Here is a 16,283-nt window from a genome sequence, read left to right as displayed (position 1 = left end):
AGCTTGCAACTTGACCGTCTAGAGCGTACAAGGTAATTACAACTGGTTTTTTTTAGCCCTGAAAAGCAAGGGAGTGTGGCGTTTGGGAGGAATGTCGAACTCGGCGTCTGCTTCCAGCCACAGACGCCAAATTTCGACGATTATTTCGACTGGTCAACGGTTGTAAATTATTGCGTTGACTAAAAACTTTATTTAACTCTACTCTTAACTTTGCCGTTTCAGATATGCGGGTATTACACCGCGGAAATGACGTCAATAGGCTGAACTCTCGCCAAAATTCAAATCTGTGGGCGCAATGGCCTTGAGCGAGACACCGGATACAAACACGACGATTATCAACAGAAATATCTTTATTTTCCGCTTGCAAGTGGACCGTCTAGAGCGTACACGGTAAGTACAACTCATTGTGTTTAAAAAGATTTACGTTTGTGTAGTTTGCGTTGCGTTGTATCTGTGAATGTTGGTTGAGGCTAAATGTTAATGTTTAATTTCATTCCGGTGTTTGTTGGCTGTATGTTTTCCACTGCAAGAAGAGGCTCGTATCATTGACCAGCAGGAGCTACAATGGTGAGTACCCCTTTCGTCTTCCATTTATGTTAAACACTTCCTATTTCATGTCTAACAGTACTCGATTTAACAAATAACCATAAATAAATACAGTGTGGGCAGTCACGTTAACATATGTGATTATCCTGCCTAATATGTTTATCACAAATATGTCACTAATCACTAATATGTTTATTTGTTTATCACAACACCTTTGGACCTTCAGCAATCGATTATTTACCTTCATCTACATAGAGACAGAACGATGGTGTCTTAAACATCTCATTCATTTCACCAAATAACTTCACGCAGGTGGATAACGGCCGTCTCGGTCACGCTATGTTGCGTGATGCAGTTTTGAAGAACCAAATGCATTTATTCAATGAATAAGTCAAGCTAGTTCTATGTTTATGATGTTGTAAGTTACGGTACCGATTGAAGTTGAGTTCGAAGCCAGTGGAAAACAGCGCTGCGTTTGTGCTCTCCAGGTACAAATGTTGTGATCTCTGACTGACGACCGGGCGAGACTCGAGTAAGAGATGTCCAAACGAGCTCCGGCAGGGCGGGCCAAGGCGGAGCGAACGGACGCCCTTCAGGCCGCCAATGACGAGCTGAGAACCAAACTGATGGACGTCCAGTTAGAACTTCAGCAGGAGAAGAACAAGGTGAAAACCTCAACAGACAGACACTGCCTGCCTCCCTGCCTGCCTCCCTGCCTGCCTCCCTCCCTCCCAGTTTTCCCGATGTAGATTAGACATGCGTGTGCCATGACTGTGTCAGCCTACATCAACAAATGCACCGAGGACGTCAGCACCACTAAGAATATCATCACCCGGGGCAACCAACGACCCTGGATGACTGAGGAGGTACGTCAAACGCTACGAGCGCGGAACTCTGCCTTCAAGTCTGGCGACAAGGAGACACTGAGGACAGCGAGAGCCAACTTGAACCGTGCCATCAGGATAGCGAAGCGAGACCGCAGTCGAAAATTTCAGGATCGTTTCCACGACGTCAAAAACATCAGGAGTATGTGGCAAGGCATACGGGCGATTACAGACTACAACTCACTCTCCCCCCCCCCCCCGGTGGGTGTAGTTGATGCTGACTTTCTAAATGGTCTAAATAACTTCTTTGGGAGGTTCGAGGCACTAAACGGCACTCCAGCAGTTAAAACTGTCCCCCATCAGGAAGAGGAGGTACTCTGCCTTGACTCCGCCGATGTGTTGAAGACCCTGAGGAGAGTCAACCCCTGTAAGGCCCCTGGCCCCGACAACATTCCTGGGCGTGTGTTCAGGGAATGTGCAAGTCATCTGGCTGGGGTCATCACAGACATTTTTAACACCTCGCTGGGCCAAGCCACAGTGCCGGCGTGCTTTAAGACTGCCTCCATCATTCCGGTGCCGAAGAAACCTCAAATCACCTCATTTAATGATTACCGGCCTGTTGCACTGACTCCGGTTATGATGAAGTGCTTCGAAAGGCTGCTTAAAGGTCACATCGTTTCCAGACTCCCCCTATTATTTGACCCGTTCCAGTTTGCCGACCGGCAAAACCGCTCCACTCAGGACGCCATCTCCTCCGTTCTTCACCTGAGCCTGGCTCACCTGGAGGAGAAGAACACCCATGTGCGGAGGCTGTTCCTGGACTTCAGCTCAGCGTTTAACACCATCATCCCACAGCATCTGGTAGGAAAATTGGAACACCTGGGCTTCAACACCCCCCTTCGCAACTGGCTGCTAGACTTCCTCACCAACAGACCTCAGTCAGTCCGGGTCGGACAGAACACCTCTGATGTCATCACCCTCAGCACAGGCTCCCTTCAGGGCTGCGTCCTGAGCCCCCTGCTGTGCACCCTGATGACACACGACTGCGTCCTCAGGTTCACCACCAATCACATCGTGAAGTCAGCAGACGACACAACGGTGGTGGGGCTCATCAGAGACAACAACGACCTGGACTACAGAGAGGAGGTGGAGCAGCTGGTGGGCTGGTGCAGAGAAAACAGCCTGATCCTGAATGAGGAGAAGATGAAGGAGATCATCGTCGACTTCAGGAAAAAACAGCCTCACCACGCTCCACTGATCATCAACAGCTCAGCTGTGGAGGTGGTCAGCACCACCAAATTCCTGGGGGTCCACATCACAGAAGACCTCACCTGGACTATGAACACTACGGCACTGGTCAAGAGGGCACAGAAGCGCTTGTACTTCCTGCGGAGGATGAGGAGAGCCCACCTGCCCCCACCCATCATGAGGACGTTCTACAGGAGCACCATAGAGAGCATTCTGACAAGCTGTCTCTCTGTGTGGTGTGGAGGCTGCACCGCCTCCGATTGGAAGAACGTGAGGAGAGTGGTGAGGACAGCAGAGAGGATCATAGGGGCTCCTCTTCCCTCCATTCAGGACATTTCATCTCAGCGCTGCATGTCCCGTGCCCGTAACATCATCAATGACCCATCACACCCCCACCATGGACTGTTCTCCCTGCTGCCCTCTGGGAAGAGGTTTGCAGCATCCGCTGCAGGTCCACCAGGTTCTGCAACAGCTTTTTCCCTGCTGTCATCAGACTGTTGAACACTAGAACTGTTGAGCTCTAAACTGAACTCTGCATCACACATTCACAGAACTGTACTTTATGACACTACGGACCTCTATCTTGCACTATCTCGCACTACCAACTTTACTGAACTTGTATAAACCCTTTAAATAGAAGTTTAATACATGGTTTAGCATTCCTCTGCACACTCTTGAATACTGTTTTGCCTACTTGCACTATTGCATAATTATCACTGCTGCACTTTATACTTATTTTTAATATATATATATATATATATATATATATATATATATATAGTATATATGTATATATATATATTTTCATAGGATATGTTACTTCTATTCAACTGCAATATCACTACTTTGTTGTAAGACGTATGCAACGGAATTTCGTTTTGTATGCACCATGTGCAGACAAGATGACAATAAAGTTTGTCTAAGTCTAAGTCTAAGTCATGTCAGGTCAGCTGTCTGGAGAGAGAGAGAAGTCAGGACCTGCGGGCGGAGCACCACCGTGCCACCGCCGCCATGACGGAACTCAAAAGCAAACTCCATGAGGAGAAGCAGAAAGAGTTAGCCATTACCAGGGAGACATTACTGCGGCAGCATGAAATGGAGCTGATGAGAGTGATCAAAATCAAAGATGGAGAGATCCAGCGACTGAATGCCTTGGTCCTCAGCCTGAGGGACGGCTCCATGGACAAGGTGATCCGCTCTATCCGTGTCTGACTATCCGCACGCCACGTCGGGCTTCGATGCGGCCGCTACCGTATTGTGTAGCTTGTCCCCAGTAAGCGTCGCGGCGCTCCGTTGCGGTCTCAACGGCCCGGTGTGGCGCAATGTCTGCTCAGGTGAGGAGGGGGGGCGCTTTGCTGGCGGAGGTGGAGGAGACGCGGCGGTGTCGGGAGACCGAGCGGTGTCGCCTCCACCAGGAGCGCGGAAGAAGCCCTGGCAGCGGCCCAGCAGGCCTGGCAGTCCCGAGCGGCCGAGCTCCGATCGGCTCATCACCAGCATCGGGAGGAGCTGAGCCGAACCAAGAGAGACTGCGAGAGGGAGATCCGCCGACTGGTAGGACTGATCAGATGCGCGGTGCGTGGCTATGTTCCCAATTTCGTTGTATACCTGCAGTGCAATGACACCTAAGGCATTCTATTCTATTCTATTTCACAAGAAGAAAATGTCCGGTTGCTCGCTTCGCTTTTGTCACAGCAAAGGTGTTCTAGTCGATTCAAGAAAAAAATTGGCCGGTTGCTCTCTTTGTTTTTGTCACAATTCTGGCAAATGAGTTTGCCCGCCTGCCTGAGCGCTCCCCGTTTGTACATCCAGACGGATGAGATCAAGCTGAAAGACAGAGCGGTTAGTGTTTTGGATGAAGCCCTGGGGCCGGCCACGTCCACCGCCTTCAGCTGCAGACTCAGGCTGCCGAGCAGCAGATCGCTGCCCTGAGGGATTCCCAAAGGGCGGGCCTAAACTACCCTGGAAGTGGGGTCAACGCCGCTACTAGCAATCCTCTTCATTGCGTAAGCCACCTCATCACACACTTGCAGTACGCATGACTTAGTTCGTTGCTGGAGGAAGGTAGCACAAAAACAGTTTTGAACTTTGAACGAGTGCTTGTGTGTGTGTGTTGCGGGGCGTTTTCAGTCTCAGGAGGATCGGGACACGCGACGGTTTCATCTGAAAATCGCTGAGCTCAGCGCAGTCATCAGGGAACTGGAGGATCGAAACGCCCTGCTTTCTGAAGAGTGCAATGAACTGGTAATTTATTGACGGCACGCTTGAAGGTTTGCGCTACGTTTGATGCGCGCCATCCAGCGAGGCACCCATTGCGCTTGCTTATTAGTTGAGCGGCGCAGCGAGTCGGTTGCCTGGTAGATGACTTTTATTGGGAGCCAAAGCCACGATTCCGTTCAAACCGATGCAAAAGGAATGGATACGTTCTGGCCCGCGTGTTGTGCGTCTTTCACATCCCGCACTTCATGCTTGCAGCTAAAGCGACTGAGAGAAACAGAAAGCCAGTTTCTGCCACTCCTGTACAAAAACAAACGCCTGAGCAGGAAGAATGAAGAACTCTCGCTGGTGCTGTGTCGCCTTGAAAACAAAGTGCGCTTTGTCACCCAGGAGAACGAGGAGATGGCAAGCTTGGTAAGTCGACGCGGACAACGGCGGCGTGCCAACAGAGTCCACTGCATTTGTGTTCCACAGAGAAGGCCTAGTTCGCTCAATGACCTGGACCGCGGTTGCGGCCAGCAGGACGGTGAAATGGAGTTCCTTCAAGTTGTGGAGCAGCGGCACATCATCGACGACTTGTCCAAGGTCTTCAGGCAGGCGACTCGGTGCACGTACGGCAGCGCCGCGCTCGCTCGCTGTCGCCAGGAAACCTTTTCCGTCCAAAGCTTGGCCGGCGGCCGCCATCCAAAAAATTGGCCCCTTAAATTCCGACCTTTCAAGCAGGAGCATTGTGTGCACGCGTTTGAACACGCTTTAGACTTGTTTTGCCGTTTTCAGCAGCTCAAAGCTCCCGTTTTGTCAGCGCCTTTGCCACTCGCTGTGCGCTGAAAACGACGGACTTGCCCGGCTGCTCAGCCCGTCAACCATGAGCCGCGAGCGCGACGTCATTGTCCGTAGGCAGCTAGTGGCAAAATGCACCCTGTTAGAGTTGCGCTCGCTCCAACTTATTTTGCAAGAACCACACGGGAGACAAGTAAGTTCTTTTGGACACCTGCAGGTGGAGAGTCCATCCGTTGTACGAATGAAGTCTGACTCTCGGCTCCTGCACGAGCATTTTAATTAAGAGAAACAGGGTGGGTGTAAGAGTGGATTGAATAGAGGAAGCCCTTGACCTCTAGTCAAAACATAGCAAGGGGTGTTTTACGACTTTGTGTAGGAAGGGATAAGCGATAGGGATAAATAAGGGATAAATAATATTATTTATTACAGGTCGCAGTCAAAGTCAAAGCAACACAATGATACGATAAAGATAATCTGGAAAACCCTGACACACCCTGTAGTTGTCACTTTTGGAAAAGACGAGCGTCCCTCCAATCATCGCCGGTGACGTGTTTTTCAGGCTCTGGAGACAGGAGCTCATGTCAGAAATGTCATTGTGAGTCGCGTTTGTTTCTGCGCCGGAGCCGTTCGTTCCCTTTGCATCCAAAGAATCTCAAAGGCGGATTATTTGTGTCGACAGGAGAGAGATTTGCTGCTACGATACCGACGTCGAGAATCTCTGAGGAGGAACAAAGCGTGAGGTCCTGCAAGGTGAGTCTGTTTGTTTGCGGCTGCTTGGTGTTGCGCAAGATGAAATGGCCTTTTTCTCGCTATCGTTCCTCTCGTCGATTCATCGTGAGGTGTCGCTTCAGTTTGTTCAGAGAGATGTTTGCTTCCGCGCCCGCAGGTCATCGAAACATTTTACGGCTACGACGAAGACGTGTTGGTGGACTCGGACGGATCGTCCTTGTCTTTTCACACCGACAGAACCCCCGACACGGAACCCGAAGAGGTAGCCCGCCATTTCTGCCAGCGTATTGACACCAAACATTCCTCTTCAGCCTGGAATCGGACTCGTCTTTGCGTCGCGGGTGCTTTGTCGCCGGTCTGACTGATTCTGGTACTAGTGCTGTGTTGCATTGGTGTGTGCATGAAGAGGCGGAGCTTCGCTACCGCCAGCTGACGCAAGAATATCAAGCGCTGCAACGAGCCTACGCTCTGCTAGCCCAGACCAGCGAAAGGGGACTACGACGCCGAGAAGGAGATCAAGGTGGCGCCCCTTCCCGCAACCCCCGGCCGGGTCGCAGCCTCCCCGTTCTCACCCAGCCTCGGGTGTTCTCTGGTCTGAAAGGAGGAGGAGGAGCCTCCCTCCTCCTCCTTTCAGACCAGAGAAAAGCTGATGGTAGAAATGGGTCACTATCAAAGCAGAGTAGCAGATCTGGAGTCAGCGCTGAAGCAACAAGGACAGGTAAGCTCATCAATGAGCACACCTTTTTCTCAGACAAAATAGCTACATTCTTCAGTCACTCATTCGTCTGGCATTACTGGACCAACCCCCCCCCCCGAACGTGGCTGGGAAAATGCGGATAAAAGCAAATGTCATTTTCCAGTCAACCAAAGAATTTGTGGATGAAAATGACACAACATTCCAAAGCTGTTTCCAAAAGTGACAACTACAGGGTGTGTCAGGGTTTTCCAGATTATCTTTATCGTATCATTATGTTGCTTTGACTTTGACTGCAACCTGTAATAAATAATATTATTTATCCCTTATTTATCCCTATCGCTTATCCCTTCCTACACAAAGTCGTAAAACACCCCTTGCTATGTTTTGACTAGAGGTCAAGGGCTTCCTCTATTCCAGGGGTCACCAACCTTTCTTAAACCGAGAGCTACTTCCTGGGCACTGATTAAGGCAAAGGGCTACCAGTTTGACACACACACACACTTCTGAAATAGCCAATTTGCTCAATTTAGCTTTCGCTATGTGTTATTATTGTCATTTCCAGTTCACATGTAAGTGTGATTTTAACAAGAATAGCAAAAATACAGTCAAACCTCGGTTTTCGACCACAATTCGTTCTAGAAGGCGGTTCGAGAAGCGAATCGCTCGAATTACGAATCTTTTTTTGCCATTACAAATCATAGAAAAAATGTTAGTCCGTTCCAAGACTTAAAAAACATTTTTTTTCATTTGCGCATTTTTGTCCGATTGCGCAACTGCAGTGCACCACCCACCGCGCAACTGCACCGCGCTGGTCGCATTATTGTGACACAGCCGTCGCTGAAATTTAGAAAATATTTTTAAAGTCCTGATGTACTTTCCAAAATTTAAGTGGACCTCAGTGCGCAGGGAGCTTAATTTGGTCTGATCGTGCAACCGTAGCGCGTGGGGCGCTCCCTGTCGCATTGCTTTAAGAGCGTGTTTGTGTTTTAGGATGGCTTTACTGCTCCCACTTGGTTTCTTTGGAGGCATGATTAGGGGTTAATACAATCCTCAAAGTAACGAAAATACAATAACTACGGAGTCAGTCGGCATCCGGGCTGCGCGGTCGGGTTTTCTCGGGTCCTCCCGGCTCATCTCGCGAGGTTCGACCTCCGAATTTTGTTCAACAACCGAAGCAAAAAACAATCTCGAATTCCGATTTGTTCAAGAACCGGGACGTTCGGAAACCGAGGTTTGACTGTAAAATAAATAGATGCAGCTCGCTGACAAGCGCCGCTATTTGAGCTAATTTTAGAACAGTCCTGCGGGCGACTCATGCGGTCCTCACGGGCTACCTGATGCCCGCGGGCACCGTGTTGGTGACCCCTGCTCTATTCAATCCACTCTTACACCCACCCTGTTTCTCTTAATTAAAATGCTCGTGCAGGAGCCGAGAGTCAGACTTCATTCGTACAACGGATGGACTCTCCACCTGCAGGTGTCCAAAAGAACTTACTTGTCTCCCGTGTGGTTCTTGCAAAATAAGTTGGAGCGAGCGCAACTCTAACAGGGTGCATTTTGCCACTAGCTGCCTACGGACAATGACGTCGCGCTCGCGGCTCATGGTTGACGGGCTGAGCAGCCGGGCAAGTCCGTCGTTTTCAGCGCACAGCGAGTGGCAAAGGCGCTGACAAAACGGGAGCTTTGAGCTGCTGAAAACGGCAAAACAAGTCTAAAGCGTGTTCAAACGCGTGCGCACAATGCTCTTGCTTGAAAGGTCGGAATTTAAGGGGCCAATTTTTTGGATGGCGGCCGCCGGCCAAGCTTTGGACGGAAAAGGTTTCCTGGCGACAGCGAGCGAGCGCGGCGCTGCCGTACGTGCACCGAGTCGCGTGCCTGAAGACCTTGGACAAGTCGTCGATGATGTGCCGCTGCTCCACAACTTGAAAGAACTCCATTTCACCGTCCTGCTGGCCGCAACCGCGGTCCAGGTCATTGAGCGAACTAGGCCTTCTCTGTGGAACACAAATGCAGTGGACTCTGTTGGCACGCCGCCGTTGTCCGCGTCGACTTACCAAGCTTGCCATCTCCTCGTTCTCCTGGGTGACAAAGCGCACTTTGTTTTCAAGGCGACACAGCACCAGCGAGAGTTCTTCATTCTTCCTGCTCAGGCGTTTGTTTTTGTACAGGAGTGGCAGAAACTGGCTTTCTGTTTCTCTCAGTCGCTTTAGCTGCAAGCATGAAGTGCGGGATGTGAAAGACGCACAACACGCGGGCCAGAACGTATCCATTCCTTTTGCATCGGTTTGAACGGAATCGTGGCTTTGGCTCCCAATAAAAGACATCTACCAGGCAACCGACTCGCCGCGCCGCTCAACTAATAAGCAAGCGCAATGGGTGCCTCGCTGGATGGCGCGCATCAAACGTAGCGCAAACCTTCAAGCGTGCCGTCAATAAATTACCAGTTCATTGCGCTCTTCAGAAAGCAGGGCGTTTCGATCCTCCAGTTTCCTGATGACTGCGCTGAGCTCAGCGATTTTCAGATGAAACCGTCGCGTGTCCCGATCCTCCTGAGACTGAAAACGCCCCGCAACACACACACACAAGCACTCGTTCAAAGTTCAAAACTGTTTTTGTGCTACCTTCCTCCAGCAACGAACTAAGTCATGCGTACTGCAAGTGTGTGATGAGGTGGCTTACGCTATGAAGAGGATTGCTAGTAGCGGCGTTGACCCCACTTCCAGGGTAGTTTAGGCCCGCCCTTTGGGAATCCCTCAGGGCAGCGATCTGCTGCTCGGCAGCCTGAGTCTGCAGCTGAAGGCGGTGGACGTGGCCGGCCCCAGGGCTTTATCCAAAACACTAACCGCTCTGTCTTTCAGCTTGATCTCATCCGTGTGGATGTACAAACGGGGACCGCTCAGGCAGGCGGGCAAACTCATTTGCCAGATTTGTGACAAAAACAAAGAGAGCAACCGGCCAATTTTTTTCTTGAATCGACTAGAACACCTTTGCTGTGACAAAAGCGAAGCGAGCAACCGGACATTTTCTTCTTGTGAAATAGAATAGAATAGAATGCCTTAGGTGTCATTGCACTGCAGGTATACAACAAAATTGGGAACATAGCCACGCACCGCGCATCTGATCAGTCCTACCAGTCGGCGGATCTCCCTCTCGCAGTCTCTCTTGGTTCGGCTCAGCTCCTCCCGATGCTGGTGATGAGGCGATCGGAGCTCGGCCGCTCGTGACTGCCAGGCCTGCTGGGCCGCTGCCAGGGCTTCTTCCGCGCTCCTGGTGGAGGCGACACCGCTCGGTCTCCCGACACCGCCGCGTCTCCTCCACCTCCGCCAGCAAAGCGCCCCCCCTCCTCACCTGAGCGGACATTGCGCCACACCGGGCCGTTGAGACCGCAACGGAGCGCCGCGACGCTTACTGGGGACAAGCTACACAATACGGTAGCGGTCGCACCGAAGCCCGACGTGGCGTGCGGATAGTCAGATACGGATAGAGCGGATCACCTTGTCCATGGAGCCGTCCCTCAGGCTGAGGACCAAGGCATTCAGTCGCTGGATCTCTCCATCTTTGATTTTGATCACTCTCATCAGCTCCATTTCATGCTGCCGCAGTAATGTCTCCCTGGTAATGGCTAACTCTTTCTGCTTCTCCTCATGGAGTTTGCTTTTGAGTTCCGTCATGGCGGCGGTGGCACGGTGGTGCTCCGCCCGCAGGTCCTGACTTCTCTCTCTCTCCAGACAGCTGACCTGACATGACTTAGACTTAGACTTAGACAAACTTTATTGTCATCTTTTCTGCACATGGTGCATACAAAACGAAATTCCGTTGCATACGTCTTACAACAAAGTAGTGATATTGCAGTTGAATAGAAGTAACATATCCTATGAAAATATATATATATACATATACTATATATATATATATATTAAAAATAAGTATAAAGTGCAGCAGTGATAATTATGCAATAGTGCAAGTAGGCAAAACAGTATTCAAGAGTGTGCAGAGGAATGCTAAACAATATATTAAACTTCTATTTAAAGGGTTTATACAAGTTCAGTAAAGTTGGTAGTGCGAGATAGTGCAAGATAGAGGTCCGTAGTGTCATAAAGTACAGTTCTGTGAATGTGTGATGCAGAGTTCAGTTTAGAGCTCAACAGTTCTAGTGTTCAACAGTCTGATGACAGCAGGGAAAAAGCTGTTGCAGAACCTGGTGGACCTGCAGCGGATGCTGCGAAACCTCTTCCCAGAGGGCAGCAGGGAGAACAGTCCATGGTGGGGGTGTGATGGGTCATTGATGATGTTACGGGCACGGGATATGCAGCGCTGAGATGAAATGTCCTGAATGGAGGGAAGAGATTCAAGATTCAAGATTCAAGAGTTTTTTATTCGCCATGTTTGAGCGTGCCAAACAAGGAATTTGACTTCGGTAAATCACAGCCTCTGTTCAACATTTAGGTGACTAACAACAACACTCAGCACATGTGAAGAACGAAAGATATTCTCAAGCATCCCCAGATCTTAAACTCCCAAGAGGGCAAGGGAAAACTCAAAACTCCAGCTATGGGAAATGAGAAACCTTGAGAAAAGTCCACAGATGGGAGGGTCCCTCTTCTAGGATGACCGGGCTGCAATGGATGCAGAGAGGACACATAGTACAAACAGTGTAAACAAAAAAGGTGTGGAAAGCAGGATGTTATTGCACAGTAATGACTCTGAGACTCTAAGAGTGGTGTGAGTTCATCAGAGCGACAGCCTGGGGGAAGAAGCTGTCTCTGTGTCTGCTGGTTTTAGTGTACAGAGCTCTATAACGGCGTCCGGAGGGGAGTAGTTCAAACAGGCTGCAACCTGGGTGCGAAGGGTCTGTTGAGATGTTACTTGCACGTTTGGAGCCCCTATGATCCTCTCTGCTGTCCTCACCACTCTCCTCACGTTCTTCCAATCGGAGGCGGTGCAGCCTCCACACCACACAGAGAGACAGCTTGTCAGAATGCTCTCTATGGTGCTCCTGTAGAACGTCCTCATGATGGGTGGGGGCAGGTGGGCTCTCCTCATCCTCCGCAGGAAGTACAAGCGCTTCTGTGCCCTCTTGACCAGTGCCGTAGTGTTCATAGTCCAGGTGAGGTCTTCTGTGATGTGGACCCCCACGAATTTGGTGCTGCTGACCACCTCCACAGCTGAGCTGTTGATGATCAGTGGAGCGTGGTGAGGCTGTTTTTTCCTGAAGTCGACGATGATCTCCTTCATCTTCTCCTCATTCAGGATCAGGCTGTTTTCTCTGCACCAGCCCACCAGCTGCTCCACCTCCTCTCTGTAGTCCAGGTCGTTGTTGTCTCTGATGAGCCCCACCACCGTTGTGTCGTCTGCTGACTTCACGATGTGATTGGTGGTGAACCTGAGGACGCAGTCGTGTGTCATCAGGGTGAACAGCAGGGGGCTCAGGACGCAGCCCTGAGGGGAGCCTGTGCTGAGGGTGATGACATCAGAGGTGTTCTGTCCGACCCGGACTGACTGAGGTCTGTTGGTGAGGAAGTCTAGCAGCCAGTTGCGAAGGGGGGTGTTGAAGCCCAGGTGTTCCAATTTTCCTACCAGATGCTGTGGGATGATGGTGTTAAACGCTGAGCTGAAGTCCAGGAACAGCATCCGCACATGGGTGTTCTTCTCCTCCAGGTGAGCCAGGCTCAGGTGAAGAACGGAGGAGATGGCGTCCTGAGTGGAGCGGTTTTGCCGGTCGGCAAACTGGAACGGGTCAAATAATAGGGGGAGTCTGGAAACGATGTGACCTTTAAGCAGCCTTTCGAAGCACTTCATCATAACCGGAGTCAGTGCAACAGGCCGGTAATCATTAAATGAGGTGATTTGAGGTTTCTTCGGCACCGGAATGATGGAGGCAGTCTTAAAGCACGCCGGCACTGTGGCTTGGCCCAGCGAGGTGTTAAAAATGTCTGTGATGACCCCAGCCAGATGACTTGCACATTCCCTGAACACCCGCCCAGGAATGTTGTCGGGGCCAGGGGCCTTATGGGGGGACTCTCCTCAGGATCTTAGACACATCGGCGGAGTCAATACAAACCTGAAAAAAGGAAACATAAACACAAAATTGAATATAAACTAAAAAATGGTTGGAAGTAAATATTTACATTATCAAAAAACAATACTTACCTGATACAAACCTGAAAAAAGGAAACACAGTTATACTTACCTATGCCGAGATCACATATTCACGCCCAATCGGTGCCTGCAAGAAAAGAAACAGAAATTCACAAGAGCGAAAACAACAAGTTAATAAGCTAAAATAAGTAGATGGGAAATTATCCGGAACGAAACGCAAATTGCTGACATGAAACTATATAAGGACCGCTCAAAGCAGGAAACTCAGTCTCGATGCGGCCATGAAGGAGGAAACAGCTCCACATGCAATGAAACTAAATTTAGCTGCAATTCCCGTGTGCCAGACCTGAGGAAGGCACAAAAGATGCCGAAACGTTGTCGATGGCCACACGGAGGAAATAAAAGGGAGCGCAAACTAGCGCCGATAGGAAAACAATTAGACGCAAAATTATAATTTACCCACGCTCTACCCAGATAGGAGAGCGCATGGATGCCGCACAGAGCAAGATGCTCTCGCTCCACCCAGATAGGGGAGTCGATGAATTAAGTGCGAGGTACGACTAATTTGACCGCAAATGCAGCTGTCAATCTATCATGCCAAGTCGAGACTCATTTATTACATATATAACAAAGGCGACCGGATAGGCAAAGTACAAACACAAAAACAAACAACAACTACAAAGCAAATACATGTTTATTAAGCCCAATTTGGCCTGACCAGCATGGCTGGCGCAGCCACGACGGGCGGTGTGCTCTGGGGCTGGTTGTGGGACGTGGGCGTGGATGGTAGGACCGTGCCTTTGCTCCTCTCCTTCGGGGGAGGAACTCCCTACTTAATCCTAACTCGCCTGTGCCACCTCCACTGCCCCCCCACGTTTCCAGTTTCCATTCAGCTCCTGCTGCGTCTGTGCGCTGTCCCCTGAACCGATCCTACCCTAACCCTAACCCTAACCTAACCCCAAACCCTAACCCTAACCCTAACCCCAACCCTAACCCTAACCCTAATCCAAATCCCTCCCTGACTCCCAATATGAAAAAAATTTCAACCTTAAGTCAAAAATTGAAAATAAGAAGTCAAAAATTTGAACAGTAAACACAAAATTGAATATAAACTAAAAAGTGGTTGGAAGTAAATATTTACACTATCAAAAAACAATACTTACCTGATACAAACCTGAAAAAAGGAAACATAAACACAAAATTGAATATAAACTAAAAAATGGTTGGAAGTAAATATTTACATTATCAAAAAACAATACTTACCTGATACAAACCTGAAAAAAGGAAACACAGTTATACTTACCTATGCCGAGATCACATATTCACGCCCAATCGGTGCCTGCAAGAAAAGAAACAGAAATTCACAAGAGCGAAAACAACAAGTTAATAAGCTAAAATAAGTAGATGGGAAATTATCCGGAACGAAACGCAAATTGCTGACATGAAACTATATAAGGACCGCTCAAAGCAGGAAACTCAGTCTCGATGCGGCCATGAAGGAGGAAACAGCTCCACATGCAATGAAACTAAATTTAGCTGCAATTCCCGTGTGCCAGACCTGAGGAAGGCACAAAAGATGCCGAAACGTTGTCGATGGCCACACGGAGGAAATAAAAGGGAGCGCAAACTAGCGCCGATAGGAAAACAATTAGACGCAAAATTATAATTTACCCACGCTCTACCCAGATAGGAGAGCGCATGGATGCCGCACAGAGCAAAATGCTCTCGCTCCACCCAGATAGGGGAGTCGATGAATTAAGTGCGAGGTACGACTAATTTGACCGCAAATGCAGCTGTCAATCTATCATGCCAAGTCGAGACTCATTTATTACATATATAACAAAGGCGACCGGATAGGCAAAGTACAAACACAAAAACAAACAACAACTACAAAGCAAATACATGTTTATTAAGCCCAATTTGGCCTGACCATCATGGCTGGCGCAGCCACGACGGGCGGTGTGCTCTGGGGCTGGTTGTGGGACGTGGGCGTGGATGGGAGGACCGTGCCTTTGCTCCTCTCCTTCGGGGGAGGAACTCCCTACTTAATCCTGGCGCAGCCACGACGGGCGGTGTGCTCTGGGGCTGGTTGTGGGACGTGGGCGTGGATGGGAGGACCGTGCCTTTGCTCCTCTCCTTCGGGGGAGGAACTCCCTACTTAATCCTATGAGAAACAAAAATATTTCATTCAATACGGGTGTGCCAGACCTGAAGAAGGCTTAGTATAGCCGAAACGTTGTTAAGGCACACTACTATTTACATTCAATTTAATAATTTCCTATTTACAGTCGATTTAATAATTTACTATTGTTGATTTTATTTACAGTTATTTACAAATCATTTATTTCATTGCAATAAATTACGTTGCTAAATTCGGACAATTTGGACACTAAAAATCTTTTTGAAAAATAGACATTTGATAATTTGTTTTAGAATAAAAAGTCTAAAATTCAAGTTTTACCCACTCATTATATCTTTGAAATTTGAAAATTAAAAATATACATTTAGACATAACAATAAAAATTTGAAGTCCAAAAATTAATATGTCAATTAATTACAACGGGGAATGGACAGTTGTCCGTAGGGGGCGACAGCGCCAGCCTGCAACCCGGGGGCGGGAGCGGGTGGCGAGGTATGGCCACGGATGGATGGACCGTGCGTTGTCCTCTTCTGCTAGGGGGGGACATCAGTTCCCCGTCCCTGGTAGGGGTTGGACTTCACAATCCAATCCTAACCCTAACCCTAACCCTAACCCTTATTTCGGCCACTTGGTGCGTGTGCACGGCCTCCCGCTGGAACCGGGTGGTGTGCGCGAGTGTGCTGGCCGCTGGAAGTGCAATGAGGCTCTGCAGTCTCCTCCGCGGTGCTCATAAACAGCCGATCCGCTAGGCGGGAGCTTATTTTGGCCACTTGGCGCATGTACACGGCCTCCCGGTTGTTCCGGGCGGCGTGCGCGAGTGTGCTTGCCGCTGGAAGTGCAATGAGGCTCCGCGATCTCCTCCGCGGGGCTTATAATTGCCGATCCGCTAGGCAGGAATTTATTTCGGCCACTTGGCGCGTGCGCACGGCCTTCCGGTGGAGTTGGGCGGCGTGTGCGAGTGTGCTTGCCGCTGGAAGTGCAATGAGGCTCCGCGATCTCCTCCGCG

The 16,283-nt window shown here is 49.6% G+C and overlaps 1 long non-coding RNA gene across 1 annotated transcript; it reads left to right on the top strand.

Annotated features, from left to right (window-relative positions):
- The first annotated feature begins 4,442 nt into the window (after nt 1-4,442).
- LOC148390175 (uncharacterized) lies at nt 4,443-6,135 on the top strand. Its single transcript, XR_015861825.1, has 3 exons — nt 4,443-4,621; nt 4,746-4,859; nt 5,091-6,135. It is a non-coding gene; the product is annotated as an uncharacterized LOC148390175 (long non-coding RNA).
- The last annotated feature ends 10,148 nt before the right edge of the window (nt 6,136-16,283 follow it).

This window comes from Syngnathus floridae, chromosome 12 (assembly GCF_059516105.1).
Source record: "Syngnathus floridae isolate MCC-2025c chromosome 12, RoL_Sflo_1.0, whole genome shotgun sequence".
Classification (NCBI taxonomy): Eukaryota; Metazoa; Chordata; class Actinopteri; order Syngnathiformes; family Syngnathidae; genus Syngnathus; species Syngnathus floridae.
Note: the sequence above shows the minus strand (reverse complement) of the source record. Positions and strands in the feature narration are given on the sequence as shown.